Source organism: Vombatus ursinus, unplaced genomic scaffold (genome assembly GCF_900497805.2).
Source record: "Vombatus ursinus unplaced genomic scaffold, bare-nosed wombat genome assembly UNPS02014812.1, whole genome shotgun sequence".
Taxonomy (NCBI): domain Eukaryota; kingdom Metazoa; phylum Chordata; class Mammalia; order Diprotodontia; family Vombatidae; genus Vombatus; species Vombatus ursinus.
This window is the reverse complement of record NW_020954590.1, coordinates 48,779,114-48,798,246: the sequence shown is the minus strand read 5'-3', so window position 1 is coordinate 48,798,246 and position 19,133 is coordinate 48,779,114. Positions and strand designations below refer to the sequence as shown.

Genomic DNA, 19,133 nt, shown 5'->3' with positions numbered 1-19,133 from the left:
ATATAAGATACCCAAACCGTCAGAAAGCCAGAAAGAGATCTTTAACTCAATCTCAGAAGAAAAAATAGATCTAGCTATAAAGGAACTATCAAAGGAAAAAAACAAAACAATTGGTCCTGAAGGATTCACAAGTGAATCTTAGCAAATTTTTGAAGAACAATTAGTACTAATATTTCACAAGTTATTCTCAAAAATAGAAAAAGAAAGCACTCTACCAGAATCCTTTTAAGAGACAAATATAGTCCCAATGCCTAAAAACAAAGAAGGAAAACTATGGGCCAACATCATTAATGAATTATTGACTCAAAAACAAAAAGCAAGCAGCATGTGCAATGAGGATACACTAGAACCTTTCCCAACAAAAACGGGAATGAAGCAAGAATGTCCAACTCTTCCCATTATTATTTGATATAGTTCTAGAAAAGCTAGCAACCATGGTAAGACAAGAGAAAGAAATTAAAGGCATAAAGATGAGTAAAGAGGAAATAAAACTATATCTATTTATTGATGACATAATGGTATACTTGGAAAATCCTAAAGAATCAGCAAAGATACTGAGACAATTAATAGATTCTGCAAACTTATGGGCTAAAAATAAAAAAAAATCAACAGCATTTCCATATAATCATTAACAAAACTCAATAAGCAAAAATAAAAAATTCCAGTCCAAATAACTATAAAATGTGTAAAATATCTGGGGATACCAAAGCACAAAAAAGACTTGTATATATTCAATTACAAAGTTTTCCTTAAAGAAATAAACAATTTAAATAGCTGAAGGAATATTCAGTGCTCATGGCTAGATAGTACAGGTATAATAAAAATGACAACACTGCCAAAGTTAATTTACACTTTTAATGCTATACCAATCAAATTACCCAGAAGATACTTTACACAGCTTGCTAAATAATAACAAAACTCATTTGGAGAAACAAAAGATCTAAAACAGTGATGTTAAACTCAAATAGAAATGGATCCCCTACAGCAGCATATTGACTTAGAAAATCACAAATTAACATTTATATTGTGCTTTATTTTTAATTTATTTTGTTAAACATTTCCCAATTACATTTAATATAGTCTGCTGACACTCCAGAGCTTTGCTGGCCATGATGTCAAATCATGATCTGATCTAGAACATCAAGGGAAACGGTGAACAGAAACTGAGATGAAAGAGAGAATAGTACTTCTAGATGTCAAACTACATTATAAAGCATCAATAATCAAAACCATCTGACATTGGCTAAAAAAAGAGAAAGATTATCGGAAGAGACTAGACAAAAGACAATCAAACAACAGAACTCAATAACCCAATATCTGATAAAATGGAAATACTGGGGTGGGGTGGGGCAAAGGGGGGAAGAGACTTCTTATTTTGACGGGAAAATTGGAAAGCAGTCTGGCAGAAATTAGGCATAGTCCAAAACCTTAAGAGGATATTCTACAATACATCTAAAATATGTACAGGAAAGATCATACTGTTAATTAATCAATAAACACTAATTAAGCACTTACTATGTGCAAGGCAATGTATCAAGTGCAGGAAATTTAAAAAAAAAAAAAGGCTGGGGGAGACAGTCCTTAGCTCAAGGAGTTTACAAAATGATAGGGGAGACAACATGCAAAAAAAAAAAAAAAGTACAAAGCAAGCTACATACAGGAGAAATAGGAAATAATTAACAGAGGGAAGCACTAGAATTAAGAGGGACTGAGGAAGGTTTCCAGTAAAAGATGGGATTTTAGTAGGGTCTTAAAAGAAACCAGGTCAGCAGTCAGAGACAGCAGAGAAGGAAGAGAGCGTTCCAGGCACAGGATACAGCCAGAGAAAATGTCTAGAGTTGGGAGATGGAATGTCTAAAAAAAATTAGAAGAGAAGTAGATCATATATCTTTCACAGTTATGAGTAAGAGATGTATTCTTAACCAAACGAGAGACATAGGTAATTACAAAAGATAAAATAGATAACTGATTACATGAAACTGAAAAGCTTCTGCTCAGACAAAGTTAGTAAGAAAGAAAGCAGTCAAATGGAAGGATACATGTTCACAGTTAAGAATAAAGTGTAACAAAATAAATATATGGCAACTGAGGGGAATGTGTCTAACCCAACTGAAGAAATTGGAACAAGTTTCTTGAAGGGCGGTAGCACTTAAGTCTTTTAGCTTTATCATTCACTCAATGAACATTTATTAAGCATCTGCTATGTGAAAGGCACTGTGTTAGGCTCTGTGCTAAGCCATGGGGATTCAAAAAGAAGCAAAAGACAGTCCCTGCCCTCAAGGAGCTCATAATTTAATGGAATCTAACGTGCCAACTCTACACCTTGTAATCTTAGAGAGCTACTAGGGGGCAATGAAATATTAAATGATACCTTGGTCAAACAACCAGACTATGTCAGACACAGGGCTTGAACCCAAGTCTTTCTGACCCTAATGTCAGATTTTTATGTTCTACTATACTTGTCCTAAAACTTGGTTATCCAAGACATTTATAACTGGGAAATGAAGTGAGTTGGTCTTATAATGATGGCCAGCAATAATAGATAGCTTGAATGCTACAATGATACCCAGATAATGTTCAAAGGCCTGTAGGAGAGCTTCAAGCATATTTGGCAGATTTTTTAAAAACTGATGTAATAAGATAACCCAGAATGGCAGAGGGAGAACAGAAATGAATGAGTGGTGATCTGTATCTTGGAGGGAGTGCTCACATAGATGAAGATCACATATACACACATGCATTTAAATAATGAAGAAACACAATCATGCAATCAGGAAGTTAATAGATTAGACTCACCCTAAACCAACTCACTCCTCCTAAACCAATATTTTCCCTACTATACCAGACTACCTTGAAGCCATATGAAGGTATTGGAAGGAATATTGAAGGAATTTTTTCAAAATTATTCATCCTAAGTTGGTGAATGTTTGAAATCCTACCTGCAATTAGTTCATCTTAAGTTAAAGTAGTATGTTTTAAAGATTTTTCCACTTAGAATGCTAATTTTAAAATATCAGAAAGTTGAGAAATGTCAGGAGAATTTTGAACATCCATATCCAAAGACTTTACATTCTTAAAATATTATTATATTAAGATTTGAAGACAGAACAGTCCACATCACCCAGAAATGATGAAAATATACATTGAAAACCCATTAATATGATTATTTTACTGTTTGGTCTTTAACAAATTAACTATCCATGCCTTAGTCTCCTTATCCATAGCATGGAACAAGTAATATACATAATGAAAGTGATGCACTAAGAAAGGTTAAGCTTTTAAAACTTTTAAGTAAAATTTAAATTTTAATAATTTTTCCTCTAATTCAAGGACAAAATTAAACTTTTTTTCAAAGACTTTTTCCTTGTGTTCTCAAAACATGAATATGCCATTAGATTCCACAAAGAAAGACAAAACATTAGACAGAAGTATTCAGCCTTATCTAGGCAGCTAGGTAGCACAGTAGATAGGGTGCTGGGTCTGCAGTCAGGAAAACCTGAGTTTGAATGCAGTCTCAGACACTTAATGTCTGTCTTACCCTGGGCAAGTCACTTAAATGTTGTTTGTCTCAGCTTCTTCACCTTTAAAATGGGGATAACAACAGCACTTTTCTCACAGGGCTGGGCTGGTGTGACAAAATATTTTTAAAGTGCTTTATCACAGTACCTAGCATATAGCAGGTGCTATAAAAATGCTTATTCCTTTCTTCTTCCCTTCCAAATATGGACTAAGAACTAAAACAATCCAATTTTCAGACCTGATATTTAGATAATGGTTTTAAATGCAAAATACAAATGTTAATTTAAAAATATACTAGAAATAATTATTCCATTCCAAAAGAAAAGAAACTAATGAAACCAAATATAAAAATATCAAAAGCATTATTTATTTGTAAACTTTATACAACTCTTCAGAACTTTTATAGAAAAAAAGCCCTTTTACAGAAAAGAAGCCCTTTTATAGAGTGGGCAAGTATAAAATGTTATTAGCAGCTAATAAAACAGAATTGGCGATTACTTTGGCTGCAATTACACAGAAAATTTTTCAGTAAAAGTGAGTTAGCTCTATTATTCTAATAACACAAATACTTCCTTCTGTTAGTAAAGGAACTGAATAAAATCATGAACAAGCATTTATTAAGCGCTCACATGTGACAAGAATTGATATTCCAACTCCAATAAAAGCCCATTAACTTGAAAAGGGAGAGTCCTGAACTGATAAATAAAGCTTAACATCTCTAATGATCATAAAAATATTTGCATTTAACTACTCCAAGTGTTTCTCCATGATCAGTAGATCATTACTTTATTGTGAGCAGAAAATATTTTTGTCTCTTAGAGAAATGAGGGCTAGCCCAAAGAAGGTGGAGTAGAAAGCCTGATGTCACACAAGACAACAGTAACAAAAGGTTGAAAGACAAGAAGGTAACGTATATTAAAAACTAAAAGTACCATAAATTGTTAAATATAAGCATTATATATATGTGTGCATGCATGCGCACACACATACACACATACACATACCCTAAATGGCTTAGTAACTAGGTAAAGGAAAACAATTAAGTAAATTATAGGAAGGTCTAGACAATAGTCATAAATGATTCAACCTGCCTCCCTCAGACTTAGACAAAAGTAAGAAAAAAAATAACAGTAAACTAAGAAGTTGAGAAAAAGTTAAAAAAATTAGATGTGAAAGACCTGTGACAACTTCTGAATTGCAGTCTTAAATAGTATAGCACCTATTTTTTAGGATTGCATGGCACATACACAAACACTAAGGTATAACGAACTTATAAATAAATGTACAAAAGTAGAAAGGAATTCATAAACAAACACAGAAAGGAATAATATCTATCTATCTATCTATCTATCTATCTTTTACAGACCACAATCCAATAAAAATGCAAACAAATAACAAAAGCTCCCAACAAAGTCGAGTCAGATTAGAGTAGTGGATAAAGAGCCCACCTCAAAGGCAGGTGGATTTTGGTTAAATTTTGCTTCTGCTACATAATGGCTTTGTTACCCTGGGCATATCATGTAACCTCTCAGTGACTATAAATTGCAGAGTAAAAGGAGTTTTTTCACACAGGAGTTTCTCATACCACTGAAAACACAAGTCTAGACCCTATTTCAGTACTCTATAAACAAAGAACTCAGACCTAAATGGAAATTATATAATGTAATCCTAAGAACAATAGAATCAATAAAAACTTATATAAAAAAATAGGACAGCACACTAAAACATATGGGTTGCAGCTATATAGCAATCTTTTTTAAAAAATAATTTTTTGTTTCATTTTAAGTTCTGAACTGTCTCCCTCCTTACTTCCCCACTCCGCACTACAGAAGGCCACTATTTAACACATACTATGTGTACTTTTATTTATCAGTTTTCTCTGGAGGTGGATAATATCTTCCTCCATAGGTCCTTTGCAGCTGCTTTGAGTATTTATAATACTCAGAATAACTTGGTATTTACAGTTGTTCTTTGAATAATACTGATGTTACTATATACAACGTTCTCTTGGTTCTGCTCATTTCACTTCATTATTTCATGCAAGTCTTTTCATGTTTTTCTAAAATATAAAATCAATCATCATTTCTTACAGCACAGTAGTATTCCATCACAATCACATACCACAACTTGTTTACCATTCCCCAATTGTTGGACATCCTTTCAACTTCCAGTTCTTTGCCACCACGAAAAGAGCTGGTATAAATACTTTAGAGCATATAGAGCATATTAAGAAACAGATCTAATAGTGATATTGAAGGGAGCAATCCTTCAAGGAAAATATCCCTCATTTTATATTAACAAATAAGAGAAAGATCAGACCAGCTAAAAACAACTAGAAAACCAGTAAATTAATAATCCCCTAATAGCACAGAAATACTGAAAACAAAATTACTATTGAGATAAATAAAAAGCATTAAAATGGAAGCCAATTTGATTTTTTTTTAAAAGGAAGGAAAACTGAATTGCCAGTATGAAAAATGGGAATAAATGAATGGAGAAATAAAATCTGATAAAATATCATAAACTATTTTATAGTTTATATATCAAATTACATATAATGAAAACTCAAATCTCAAAAGAAGCAAATATTAACAAAAACATTAAGTACTGGGACCAACTGAACCAGAAATAGAGACTGTACACAGTTTGGTACTAGAAAATGAAAGTAAGTAAGCCATAAAAGAATTTCTGGAGAAAAACATCAGGCTCAGATGGGATGAACTGTATCAAACATTTAAGAACAAATTCACTCCAAATATTATATCTAGTTTATTCCACAAAAATAGAAAATGGCAGTGCATCATCAAATCCTTTCCATGCAACAAATGTGTCCTGATATCCAAACCAGGGAGACAAAAAAAGAGGGAAGGAGACAGCAAGAAGGGGAAGAGGAAAGAGGGAAAAGGGAGAGAGAGTGACAGACCATAAATTACAGACCAAAATAACTAATCACAAAAAGTATTTGCAAAGAAGCTACAGTAGTATACATTTTAAAGTATTCAACGGGATCAGGTTTAATTTATAGTGAAAATACGCAGATGATTCAACATTAGCGAAACTACAAATATAACAAATTATGCTGTTGTTATTGTTATTTAGTTATTCAGTCATGTCTATTTGTAAATCCTGTGGACCATACTGTCCATGGGGTTTTCTTGGCAAACATACTGGAATGGTTTGACATTTCCTTCTCAGTGGATTAAAGCAAACAGGGTTTAAGTGACTTGCCCAGCCAGGGTTAGACAGTTAGTAAGTGTCTGACGCCACATTTGAACTCAGGTCTTCCTGATACAAAGCCTAGTGCTCTATCCACTGAACCATCTAGCTGCCCCTAACAAATTATATTAATAAAGAAAATAGCATGGTTATATCAATAGATGCAGGAAGTCTGACAAAATACAGCACACATTTATATTAAAAACACTAAAATTATAGGCACAAAAGGGTCTTTCCATAATGATTCAAATTACCTAAAACCAACAATTAGAATATGTGTAATGGAGAAACACTAGAATCCTTTTCCATTAAGATCAGAGGTCAAGCAAAAATGTATATTGTCTATGGATCCCTGCTCCCCACATATCTACTTAGAACAACACATATGTAATCAATGTTGTACTATATTTTTATTTATTTTTGTTAAACATTTTCCAACTACATTTTAATCTGATTGTGACTGGAGTTTTGCAGTGTTGCTGCCTAAGAATCTGGTCTACACTATTTTGTGATCTAGTGCTAGAAATATTACCTATAATAATAAGATAAAAAGAAAACTAATAAAAACAGACAACAGAAGAAAAATGATCTCTATTTAATAATAATAGCATATAAATGGCACTTAAAGATTTACCAAGCACTTTACAAATACAATCTCATTTGATCCTCACAATGACCTAAAGCAGATGCTATCATTATCTTCATTTTACAGCTGAGGAAACTGAGGCAGATAGAGGTTAAATGATTTGCCCAGATAACACAAGTGTCTGAAGCTGGATTTGACCGTAGATCTTCCTGACTCTATTTCTAGTGCTCTATTCAATGCATCACAGAGCACAATGAAGGTTAACTTTAGAGAACTCCAGTGGTTCAACAAAAAAATCTAAATAATTTCAGTTAAGTAACAGTTTACAAAAGTCATCAGCTTTTCTATATATCATTAGTAAAACGGAAGAAAAAAGTGAGATTCTAATAAAAATATATATGAAATGCTTAAAATGCGTGAGCATTAACCTCAGGTTAAGAGACACACAGGATTCACAGGAAAACAAATAATTGAAAAGATAGTCATTGTTCATGGCTAGACCATGCCAATCTAATAAAAATGGTAACATTGCCTAAATAAACTTATAGATTTTGTCCTAAATTGCTGAAGGGCTAGAATAGACAAAATAATATCAAAATTCATGTGTAGGATCAAAAGGTAAAGAATCTCAAAGGAAATAAAAGATTTAGACAAGCATACTATTCTGCACCATAATAATCTTGAGATGGATAGTTAAGCTAAATATTTTTTAAATCATTAAAAATTAGGAGATAAAAGGAGGAACTTTTGGCAAATGTGGCCAAGTAATGAAGGACATAAAAAGTAAAACAACCTCATTTATGTAAAACTAAAGTATTTTTGCATGAACAAAAGCAGTAATTAGAGTAAGAGAAATTGAAAAACTAGAAAATATTCATAACAAGCTCATTTGATAAAAGTGATATTTACAAAATGTACATAGGAAATATACATATACAAAATAGGAAACTGACATAAATATCGAAGACTGAGAGCCATTTCCCCAATATCAAATGAACAAAAGATATTAACAGTTTTCAAAAGAAGAAATCTGAATTATTAGGAACCATATGGAAAAGCATTCCAAATAACTTGAGAAAAAACATAACAAAAAACAAACAACTTTGAGGCTTCCCCTCATACCCATCCAATGGGTAAAGATGATGAAAGATGAGGAGGAGAAAAAAGAAAAAACAATTATAAAAGTCAACAATAAAAGGAGTATGAGAAGGCAAAGAAGGTCAAGTATATTAAGACTGAGGAAAAGCCATGCAAAACAGAGCTATCATTAAGGGACAGAAAAATCACCAACTAAAGTAAAAAAGTTAAATTATGAAACATTTGTTCATCCTGGATAAATTTTTGTTTCATTTAATTGTTGTCAGCAATGGCCATGACATCTATCGACTAATCAAACAAAAGAATACATGTGATTCTTCTACCTTTAAAAGTTAAGACATTGAGTCAATTTACATTTTTTGACCATGCATACTTTAATATTTACTTATTATAACTATATTACTAGGCTCCATTTATCTGTGAAAGCATGAAATTTACTATTTTTACCATGACAAATCCTTTAAAACTGGAAATTCTGTAGATTACACAGGGCTTAAATCATAGCCATAATAACATTAAGCTTTAATCAATTCCAATTCCCTTTTTTTTTAAGCCTCCATCAGGTCTATTGTTGTCAAGCACCTATCTTTGTATACAGTTAAAATAAGGAAAGAAAAAAAAAGAGAAGGCTATAAAGGAAAAACTATCACAAGTCAGTTAAGTAGCCAAAATTCACAGTTCCCTGATTAATTCACAAAAGACCTCCTACTGTCTGGTTATAGAAAATTTAATACAAGAGGAGGAAGAAACTCAGCTGTGCTCCTTTTTTTCACTCCCTGGAGACATTGTGAGTGCAAGAAGAAGAAGGGTATGTAAAGTAGAAAAGAAAAAAAAAACAACAACTACTAAAAGGTCTCATGACAGATGAGAGAGAAAAGTAAAATTGGGCAGAGGTTTCTTGTGTAGAGTGAGTATCTCGTCCTTTGGTAAGAAGTTACCATATTACCCTTTGACCCAGCAATAGCACTTTTAGGGCTGTATCCCAAAGAGATCATAAAAATGGGAAAAGGATGTTGTGGCAAAGAATTGGAATTAGAGGGGATGCCCATCAATTGGGGAATGGCTGAACAAGTTGTGTTATGTGAATGTAATGGAATGATGAGCAAGGGGACTTCAGAAAAACCTGGAAAGACTTGTATGGAATGATGCTGAGTGAAGTGAGCAGAACCAGGGGAATGTTGTACACAGTAACAGCCATGCTGTGCAATGAATAACTTTTATAGACTTAGCACTCCTCAGCAATGCTAGGATCTAAGACATCTCCAAAATTCTCATGATGGAAAATGCTATCCACAAACAGAGAAAGAACTATGGAGGTTGAATGCAGATGGAAGCATACTATTTGCTCTTTTTTTTTTCTTCTGTTTTGTTTCCTCTTTCTTGTGGTTTCTCCTATTGGTTCTAACTCTTCCTTACAACATGACTAATGTGAAAATATGTTTAATAGGAATGTATATGTAGAGCCTATATCAGATTGCACACCATCTTGGGGAGGGAGGAGGAGAAAAATTTAAAACTCAAAAGCTTATGGAAGTAATTGTTGAAAACTAAAAATAAATTAATTTAAAAAAAAGTTACCATATTTTATGGCTATGAATGTCTGTAAGTGCTGTTCATTAACAAGTAACATGTCATGATACCCCCAAGATATTTTGCAAACCAAAAACATAAGATTCATGAAAGCTTCAGTTAAATTAATAGACAGTTGCATAATGAATTATTTAAGGAACTCTAGAGTCTCTTCCAGCTGAAAAAGTGTAATTCAGAATATATCCCTTCTCCCTTACTGTTTTACCATTGTGTACCTTGACAATCTCCTCCATTCCCAAGGTTTCTAACTTACTCTTCTAAGAATATTACTCCCATATCTTTATGATTTCCTATTTTCTATTAATGGCACTGCTATTCTCCCTATCACCTAAGACTAGAAACTTCTAAATTATCTTTGACTTATTCCTTGCGTCATTTTCCAAAGTCCAATTTTAGGTGCTGTTGATTCTCTCTTTGCAATTTCTCTTGCATCTACCCTTTCCTCTCCATGGCTAGCATTAGTTAGTCAAAAAGCATTTGTTAAGTGTTTGCTTTATGTATTTTTCTAAAGCAAAAACAATCCCTTTTCTCACTACTTCTAAATACTACTAATTAGCATTTATATAATACTTTAAGGGTCTGTAAAGCATTTTAAGTGTTATCTAATTTGGTCCTTACAACAACTGAGTTAGATGCTATTATTATCCCCATTTTGCATACTAGCAAACTGTGGATGAGAGAGGTGAATTGATTTGCCTAAGCTCACATAACTAGAAAGTATCTGAGACAGAATTTGAACCCAGGTCTTCCAGATGCCAAGTCAGGACTCCATTTGTGACACCTAAATGATTATATATGATACATAGAAAGTAGAAGGATGGTAACTCTGAGAATTCAGTTCTAGCTGCCAAGGAGGATCGCAAAGGGTCTTTTATATAAAATGGCTTTTGAGCTAAATCTTAAAGGAAGAAAGAGATTCTAAGAGGCAGAGGTAAGAAAAGGGCACATTCCAGGCACTGAAGACAATCAATGCAAACATACAATGACAGGATAGTGAGTATTCTATATGAGGAACAGCAAGTGGGCTGCATAGTTAATTACAAAATATGAGAGGGAAGGGCGAATTGTGAAGAAATTTAAATGTCAAATAAGCCCATAAGACCATATAGTTGATCCTAGAGGCAACACAGAGACCCAGGGATTCTTGAGTAGAGGGGTAACATGGGTAGACCAACAATTTAGGAAAACAATTTTTATAACTGTGTGAGGAGATACACTAGAGCTGGGAGAGATTTAAAGAAGGGAGTCCAATTGAAAAGCAACAACAACAGTTCAGGTGTGAGGTGATGAAGGCCTGAACCAAGATAGCAGTTGTATGAGTGGATGGAAGACATATACAAAAGACGTTAAGTAGAAATGACAAGATTTGTCAGTAGATTAGATATATGGGGTAACTGGAAGTGAAAATTTGAGAAAAACACTGAAGGATAACACTAGTTTACAGAGGCTTTTCTTTGCTAGCTTGGTAATATAACCATCATTTATAATATTGAAATTCATAAGGCTCTTTCCAACAGAAACAAACAACCTACATACAGAGAAAATGTTGGAATAAAAGCCATTCATAATTTGGAGAATGCCTGGAGTTCAATGTAAGAATTTAAAGAAAACATGCCTTGAAGTGAAATGTCAAGAAAACTTCCCGAAGAAACTGGAAGCAAGCAATCTGGTGTTGTGACAAACACTTAAATACAGGCTAAAATGAGAAAAAAAATGTTAGAAACAGTTAAAGCAAGTTATATAACCAGAATATTCTATGTAATTGCAATGTAAAATTTTTTAAAAAGAATAATTTCTATCTTAGGTTTAAAAAGTTAAAGATGCTGCTGGGTTTTTAAGAACAGAATGAAAGGGACAGCTAGGTGGCGCAGTAGATAGAGCTCCAGTCTTGGAGTCAGGAGGACCTGAGTTCAAATGCGACCTCAGATACTTGACAAGTACTAGCTGTGTGACCCTGGCCAAGTCACTTAATCCCACTGCCTAGCCAAAAAGTTAAATAAATAAATAATAGAAAGAAAGCTTATTAAAGAGACCACTTAGAAATTCACCTAGAAGATATTTAACAGGTTATTTTTATTATTAAAAACTTTCTGTTATTTATAACTTGGAAAACATCATTAAACACGAGCATTTCCACACAAAAATTACAGTATAAGAAGACTGCATAAGGAATTCCATATTTCTATTATGTACAGCTTGCATTTCTTTTCAAACTTATGTAATTCTTTTTTTTTTTTTTTTTGCAACTGGGGTTAAGTGACTTGCCCAGGGTCACACTGCTAGTAAGTGTCAAGTGTTTGGTCTGAGGACGGATTTGAGGTCAGGTCCTCCTAACTTCAGGGCTGGTGCTCTATCTACTGCGCCACCTAGCTGCCCCTTTATTAATTTTTTAAAAATAATTCCACAATCATCTTATTTCCTTTTTTAGAACTGCTATGATCACTACTGTCTGTCTCTCTCTGAAATCCTTACCCTCAGTTAAAAGTAAACAAAAATTCCTTGCAACAAATAAGCATGGTAGGGTGATTCTTCATCATTTCTCCTGAGTCATGGTTGGTCATTGCATGGATCAGAGTTGTTAAGTCTTTCAAATTTGCTTTTCTTTATAATGTTGTAGTTACTGTATAAATTGATCTCCTGGTTCACCTCACTTCATATTAGTTCATGTAAGTCTCTCCAGAGTTCTTTGAATCACACTCTTTCTTCACAAAGTGTTATTCAAACACATAGTCTTCTAAACTACTAAGGAATCTTTGAAAGAGAAATGACTAGCCACATATAAAAAGTGTGAAGAGCCTATCAGGTTTTCCATGACTCTTACATGTACAAGTAAAGACCCTGAACTGGATTACAAGATCTTTATTAGCAGTCACAGTTTGCTTCCTTTTGTATTTCTTCACATCTAGTAGTTGGCACATAAAGGACACTTTAAAATGTCGTTGACTACACATCAAATGGATGATAAATGTTCTCGCTTCCAGTACATGTCATTTGAAAACCTGTTACTTCATTTGGGGTTTTCTTGGCAAAGATACTGGAGTGGTTTGCCATTTTCTTCTCCAGCTCATTTTATAGATGAGGAAACTGAGGCAAACAAGGTTAAGTGACTTGCCCAGGATCACACAGATAGTAAGTGTATGAGGACAGGTTTGAACTCAGGAAGATGAGTCTTCCTGACTCTAGGCTAGGCCTGGTATTCTATCCACTGTGACACCTAGTTGTCCCTATTTATGTCTACTCTACTATATCTTCTCTACTGTCCTTTGAGTTACTGTAATTTTGACTCTTCAGAGATTGTGGCATTCCAAGAATAAATCATATAGCACCACTGGTAAAATAATGTTAAAAAGATGACATTTTGTTTCAGGGAGAAACTTGGGATTGTTGAAAGTGTTCTACTATTCAGTTTGGGGTCCAGTTCTATGATCACTTGTAGAGGCTTCCCAAGATATGAGGGAACAGACCAAGGGCTGTCCATCAAACTGCTGTTTTTTTCCAGTATGGATCATTAGCCCAAAACTTTTTTAAAAACTTTTTTAAAAATTTAAAAAACTTTTTTTTTAAATTTTTTGGCAATTTGGGGTTAAGTGACTTGCCCAGGGTCACACAGCTAATAAGTGTCAAGTGTTTGGTCTGAGGCCAGATTAACTCAGGTCCTCCTGACTTCAGGGCTAGTGATGTATCCATTGTGCCACCTAGCTGCCCCAAGCCCAAAATCTTTTAAAAAGAATTATGGAACTCACTGAAGAGGCTGTACTATAATGAGGATTAATTCACTCAGCAGAAGCATTTGGAAGGCTGCATGATGTACAGAGAAATCAATTCTCTCAGAAGCTGTGATGAACAGTGTCTTTGATAGTAGTAAACATCCCACGTTTGATACTGATAATAAAATTTCAACTCTAATACCACCCTGAATATGTACTTCATTTATTCCCTGTGCAGTGTATCTACGGTATTCAAATATAAAACTACTAAAACTCTCAGATCTTATTGGAAATTCTTTACTTAAAATATGACAGTGGTTAATTCCTAGAAAGTTTATTTCTTGGTTTTAAAAGCATATGGAACCCCAGATGGTATCAATTTATAAAATATATTAATCAGTATGGCTGAAGTCTGTTAACCACCTACAAATAAATTAAGCTGCATTCTAAATGCTAAGGGGAATTCACTATTAAAAGAAAATTTGGCAGTTCAAATTTTCTTTAAACAAATAATCATCCTGTAACATGATAATCATCCTATGATTTATCTATTTGTTAAAAACAAGTTTAGATTTTGTACAACAGTATTTCTTAATATAAGGCACATCTGCAGTGGTTATTGCAACTATCACTGAAGTTCCCCAAGCACAAAATGGGTACATTATCAAAAAAGTTTGCTAGGAAGTGAAATTCTGCAAAGTGAATTCTATCCAAGCCACCTGCCTATTTAAATTGCCAAAGGGAACAAAGGTCAGACTTGATAAGGCACACTTGCTTGAGTCCTTAAGCATGTTATGAGCTACTTGCTTCTATACTCTACCAGCCTCATAATTATTTTCACAGCTAGGAGAAAGGCATGATGGTGCTATAAATGGGAGAAAAAAACGATGCTGCTGAGGCAAGCAGGTAATATCTTCCACTTAGAAACAAAAATTTGCAGTCGCATCTTACCCAGAATAAAAAGATATGTCTGACCAAAAAAAAAGTTAGGAAACTGAGAATTATTTAATAGTCTCTAAAGAGAAAGATATCCCTTCCTCCTCTTTTCCAAAATTAATCCCTCTAATTTTAGTCTTAATCACACTCCTTGCCTGAGGAACCTTGGTTTCTGCAATTATCCCTTCTTTCTCTAGTTATCTCTAGTCCTTCCTTCACTAGATTTCGTCTCTTCTACAGTAAAAAACAACAAAGCACTCTTTACCTGACCTTCCTGTTTCTCTTGGTTATGATCCAATGACTCTTCCTTATGGCCGTTAACACTACTTGAATGAGTCCTTTCCCTTTCTCTTCTGCCTCAATCTAGTCCGTCCTTTTAAACCACAATTCGGCTTCTTCCACAAGACTTTTCTAGGGTCCCTAATGACTTTCTTATCGCCAAATCCACAAAGATCTTTTTTTATGTTGTTGTTGTTCTTCCTCAAAACTCTCTTCCCTCAGGTTCATGAACTGTATGTATGCCCTGGTAATCCATTACACACTCAGTTCCCCTTCCTATTCCTAAATGTGAGCATTCTGCCCTTTCCCCCTCTCTATACTTAAGAATTCATTCTCTCTCATACATGGTTCTAGGCATTACCTTATGCTGACTCTCTAATCTACATCAGTTTAATCTCTTAATTAAGCTCCAGAATATTTTTACTTGGAAAATCTATTATTACTTCAAATTCAGTAAGCCCACATCTGAAATCATCTAGTCATACCTCTGAACTAGGTCCCCTTCCCGATTTCATTTTTATTTTTAATTTACAATTTATGATAAACAACATTAAACATCAATAAAGCCAACTAAATTTGTTTTGCAATTGCTAACGTTAGGTAAATTAATTTCTGCATGTGAAATATCCCCTAACAACTTGTCAATCATTCTAAGTCTCCATTAGCTTTTTTGCTTGTCCATTTATTCCCATTCATTTAGCATCTTATATAATCAGCGTGCACTCTGTTCTGGTTTTGCTTCCTCCCACCCCTCTGTATTATTTAAAAAAGGTAATGCAACCATTATCAAAGTTCCCCAGAGTAAAAACCTAGAAATCATCTTTTGCCTCTTCATGGGGTAAGAGTGGTGGCAGATCTTCTCTAGTGCCTGGCTATTTAATATATGTTCTCCCTTTCACAATAAAACTAAAAAAAGCTATTTATTGGGGCAGTGAGGTGGCGCAGTGGGTACAGCACCAGCCTTGGAGTCAGGAGGACCTGAGTTCAAATCCGGACTCAGACACATAACACTCACTAGCTGTGTGGCTCTGGGAAGTTACTTAACCCCAACTGCCCCACTAAAAACAAAAGCAAAAACTTCTCCTTGTCCCCACTTCTTCCTTTCTTATTCACTTCTCAACCCCTTGAAATCTGGATTTTGACCTTATCATTCAACTAAAGTTGCTCTCTCCACAGTTAAATGATCTTTTGATTGTCAAAATAGTTTTCTCAATTCTCATCATTCTTGAGAGCTCCCAGCAACACAACACTGCTGGCCATCCTCTCCTCCTGCATATTTTCTACCCCAAGGCCCCTGGGCCCTGTTCTCTCTCCACACTTTCTCCTGGTGACCTCAACAACTCCCATGGATTCAATTATCATCATTAAGCAGATGACTCTCAGATTAATATATCCAGCTCAAGTCTCTTTGATGAGTTCAGTCTCACTGATCTCCAACTATCTAGTGGTCATTTCAAAGTGGGTATCTCACAAAATCTCAAACTCAGCATGGCCAAAACAAACTCATTATTTTTCCCCTCACAAACTCATCTTTATTCCAAATTTCCTTATTTGTCATGAACATCACTGGCCTTCCAGGCAGCTCAGTTCACAACATTGAGCTAATTCTCAACTATTTATTCTCCTCTGCTTCAAAAATCTAATCAGTGGCCAAATCTTACTGATTTTCCTTCTACAACATCTCCCCCATCTGGATTTTTGCTCTTCATTCATACTTCTCAGGGGCACTATTACAAAAGTTTCCTAATTGGTCTCCTAACCTCAAGGTTCTCTCTTCTCTAGTCCACTATCTATAAAGCTGCAAAGTCATTTTCCTAAAGCATAGGTCTTACCACACTACTCCCCCATCAAGAAAATCTTGTGGTTACTGATTACTTCTAGAATCAATTACAGACTCCTCAGTTTGGCATTAAAGTCCTCACAACCTATCTGGCAACTTTTCCCATTTAAATACACATTACTTCCTTTCATAAACTCTACAATTTGAACAAATTGACCTTTCTGCTATTTCTCACACATATTTCTTCTCCCATTTTCATGCTCTTGCACAGATGGTCGACCATGCCTGGAATTCAGTCCCTTTTCATCTCAACCTCTTAGAATCCCTATTTCCTATAAACTCAGCTCCTTCAAAAGGGTCTTCCTTATCCTCCCAGCTGTCTCACCCAAAACTACTTTGAACAGTGGTGGGCAAATTGCTTGAGACAAAGAATACTTCTTTCCTTTTTCTTTTTAAATTATTTTTAGTTTTCAACATTCACTTTTAAAAGATTGTGAGCTCTAAATTTTTCCCTTTCCCTCCCCTACCCCCTCCCCAAGATGGCATGCAATCTTATATAGGCTATACAAGTATAATCATATTAAACATTACATTAAATATGTTGTAATAAACAATATTAAACTTCTACAACATTAGTCATGTTGTCAAAAGAAGAATCAGAACAAAATGGAAAAACCACAAGAAAGAAAAAACAAAACAAAAAAAGAGAAAATAGTATGCTTCGATCTGTATTCAGACTCCATAGTTTTTCTCTGGATATGGACAGCATTTTCCATTACGAGTGACAAATAATATTTCTGATATGTTTTCATTTTGAGACAACAACGGTCACGTATGTGTGCTTTTACTTGGTTGATACAGACATCTCAGTGTTCTAAACCCTTTGCAACCTGGATTCTAACCTTATCATTCAACTGAAACTGCTCTCTCCGAAGTTACCAATGGTCTTTTACGTATCCAAACTAATGAGCCTTTTCTAAGTCCTCAAACTTCTGGACCTCTCTGCTGTATCTGACCAACTATTCCTCCATAGATTTTCATGACTCTGCTCTCTCTTGGTTCTCTTGGAAATCTTGTCTGATTTCTCCTTCATCCATGTCACACCCACGAATTATGAGATGTCTCCGCAGGTTTTGTTCTTGTTGGTGGGGAACCTGTGGACTTCTAGGTCCTTGGGTGCCTGGCCTTTTGACTGAGTTCAAGTTTTACAGAACAGATTCTTTTATTAAGGGGATTTGTTTTGTGACTTAAAGTTTGTCTTCTTTTCTCTCTATGATCTCTCAGTGGATTCACTTACTGTCTTTATGTGATGATTCACAAATCTGCTTATGCTGTCCTAACCTCTCAGGTGACCTCCAGTCTTGAACTTTAACTGCCAAGTAGCCACCTCAAACTTTATGTCTAGTAGACATCTTAAACTAAACATGTCCAAAATTGAACTCATCTTTCCCCTTAAACTCTGAATTGCTCATTTTCATAATTTCTTATAGCATTATAAGTTTCATTATATTCATGTACCACAACTTGTCTAGCCATTCTCTAAAAAGGTACATACTCTGTTTTCAGGTCTTTGGCACTACATAAAAGAGCTACTATAGATATCTTTCTGCGCTCACCCATCACGTCCTCCTTCCACCATCTTGCAGCGCTGGCACTGTGGTGCGTATGAACGCCCTGGCAGATGCTCTCAAAAGCATCAACAATGCAGAAAAGCAAGGAAAATGCCAGGTTCTCATAAGGTCATGCTCTAAAGTAATTGTCCAGTTCTTAACTGTGATGATGAAGCATGGTTACATTGGCGAATTTGAGATCACTGACGATCACAGAGCAGGAAAAATTGTTGTGAACCTCACGGGCAGATTAAATAAGTGTGGTGTAATCAGCCCCAGATTTGATGTTCAGTTAAAAGATCTGGAAAAGTGGCGGAATAATCTGCTACCATCCCATCAGTTTGGGTTCATTGTGCTTACAACCTCAGCTGGCATCATGGACCATGAGGAAGCAAGACAGAAACACACAGGAGGAAAAATCCTGGGATTCTTTTTCTAAGGATGTAAAACATACATACAAATAAAAATGCTCCAATGGACAAAAAAGTTCTACTATACCACAATTTATTTTAGGGGGGGCGAGAGGGGGAAAAGAGAGAGAGACAGAGACAGAGTCAGAGAGAATGAGAATGTGTGTACAGGCAGCCCCCCATTTCAAATGCACCCAATTCACATTCACCCAGGATTGCCTCTCATCTCTTTTCTCTCCTTACTGGCACAAAGGAACACTGCTCACCACCTAATCCCATCTTGATATATTTTCCCTCTTATCTTTCCAGACATTGCTCTCTCTTGATTCTTTTCCTAATTGTCTAACAACCCACAGTGTGTGTGTGTGTGTGTGTGTGTGTGTGTGTGTGTGTGTGTGTGTG

At 34.9% G+C, this 19,133-nt stretch overlaps 1 protein-coding gene and 1 pseudogene across 2 annotated transcripts in view; one reads left to right on the top strand and one right to left on the bottom strand.

Moving 5' to 3' along the window:
- Positions 1–19,133, bottom strand: part of LOC114054092 (tyrosine-protein kinase Yes) — a 99,665-nt gene that overhangs the window by 41,837 nt on the left and 38,695 nt on the right. The window lies entirely within an intron of this gene.
- LOC114054093 lies at positions 18,371–18,781 on the top strand (annotated as a pseudogene).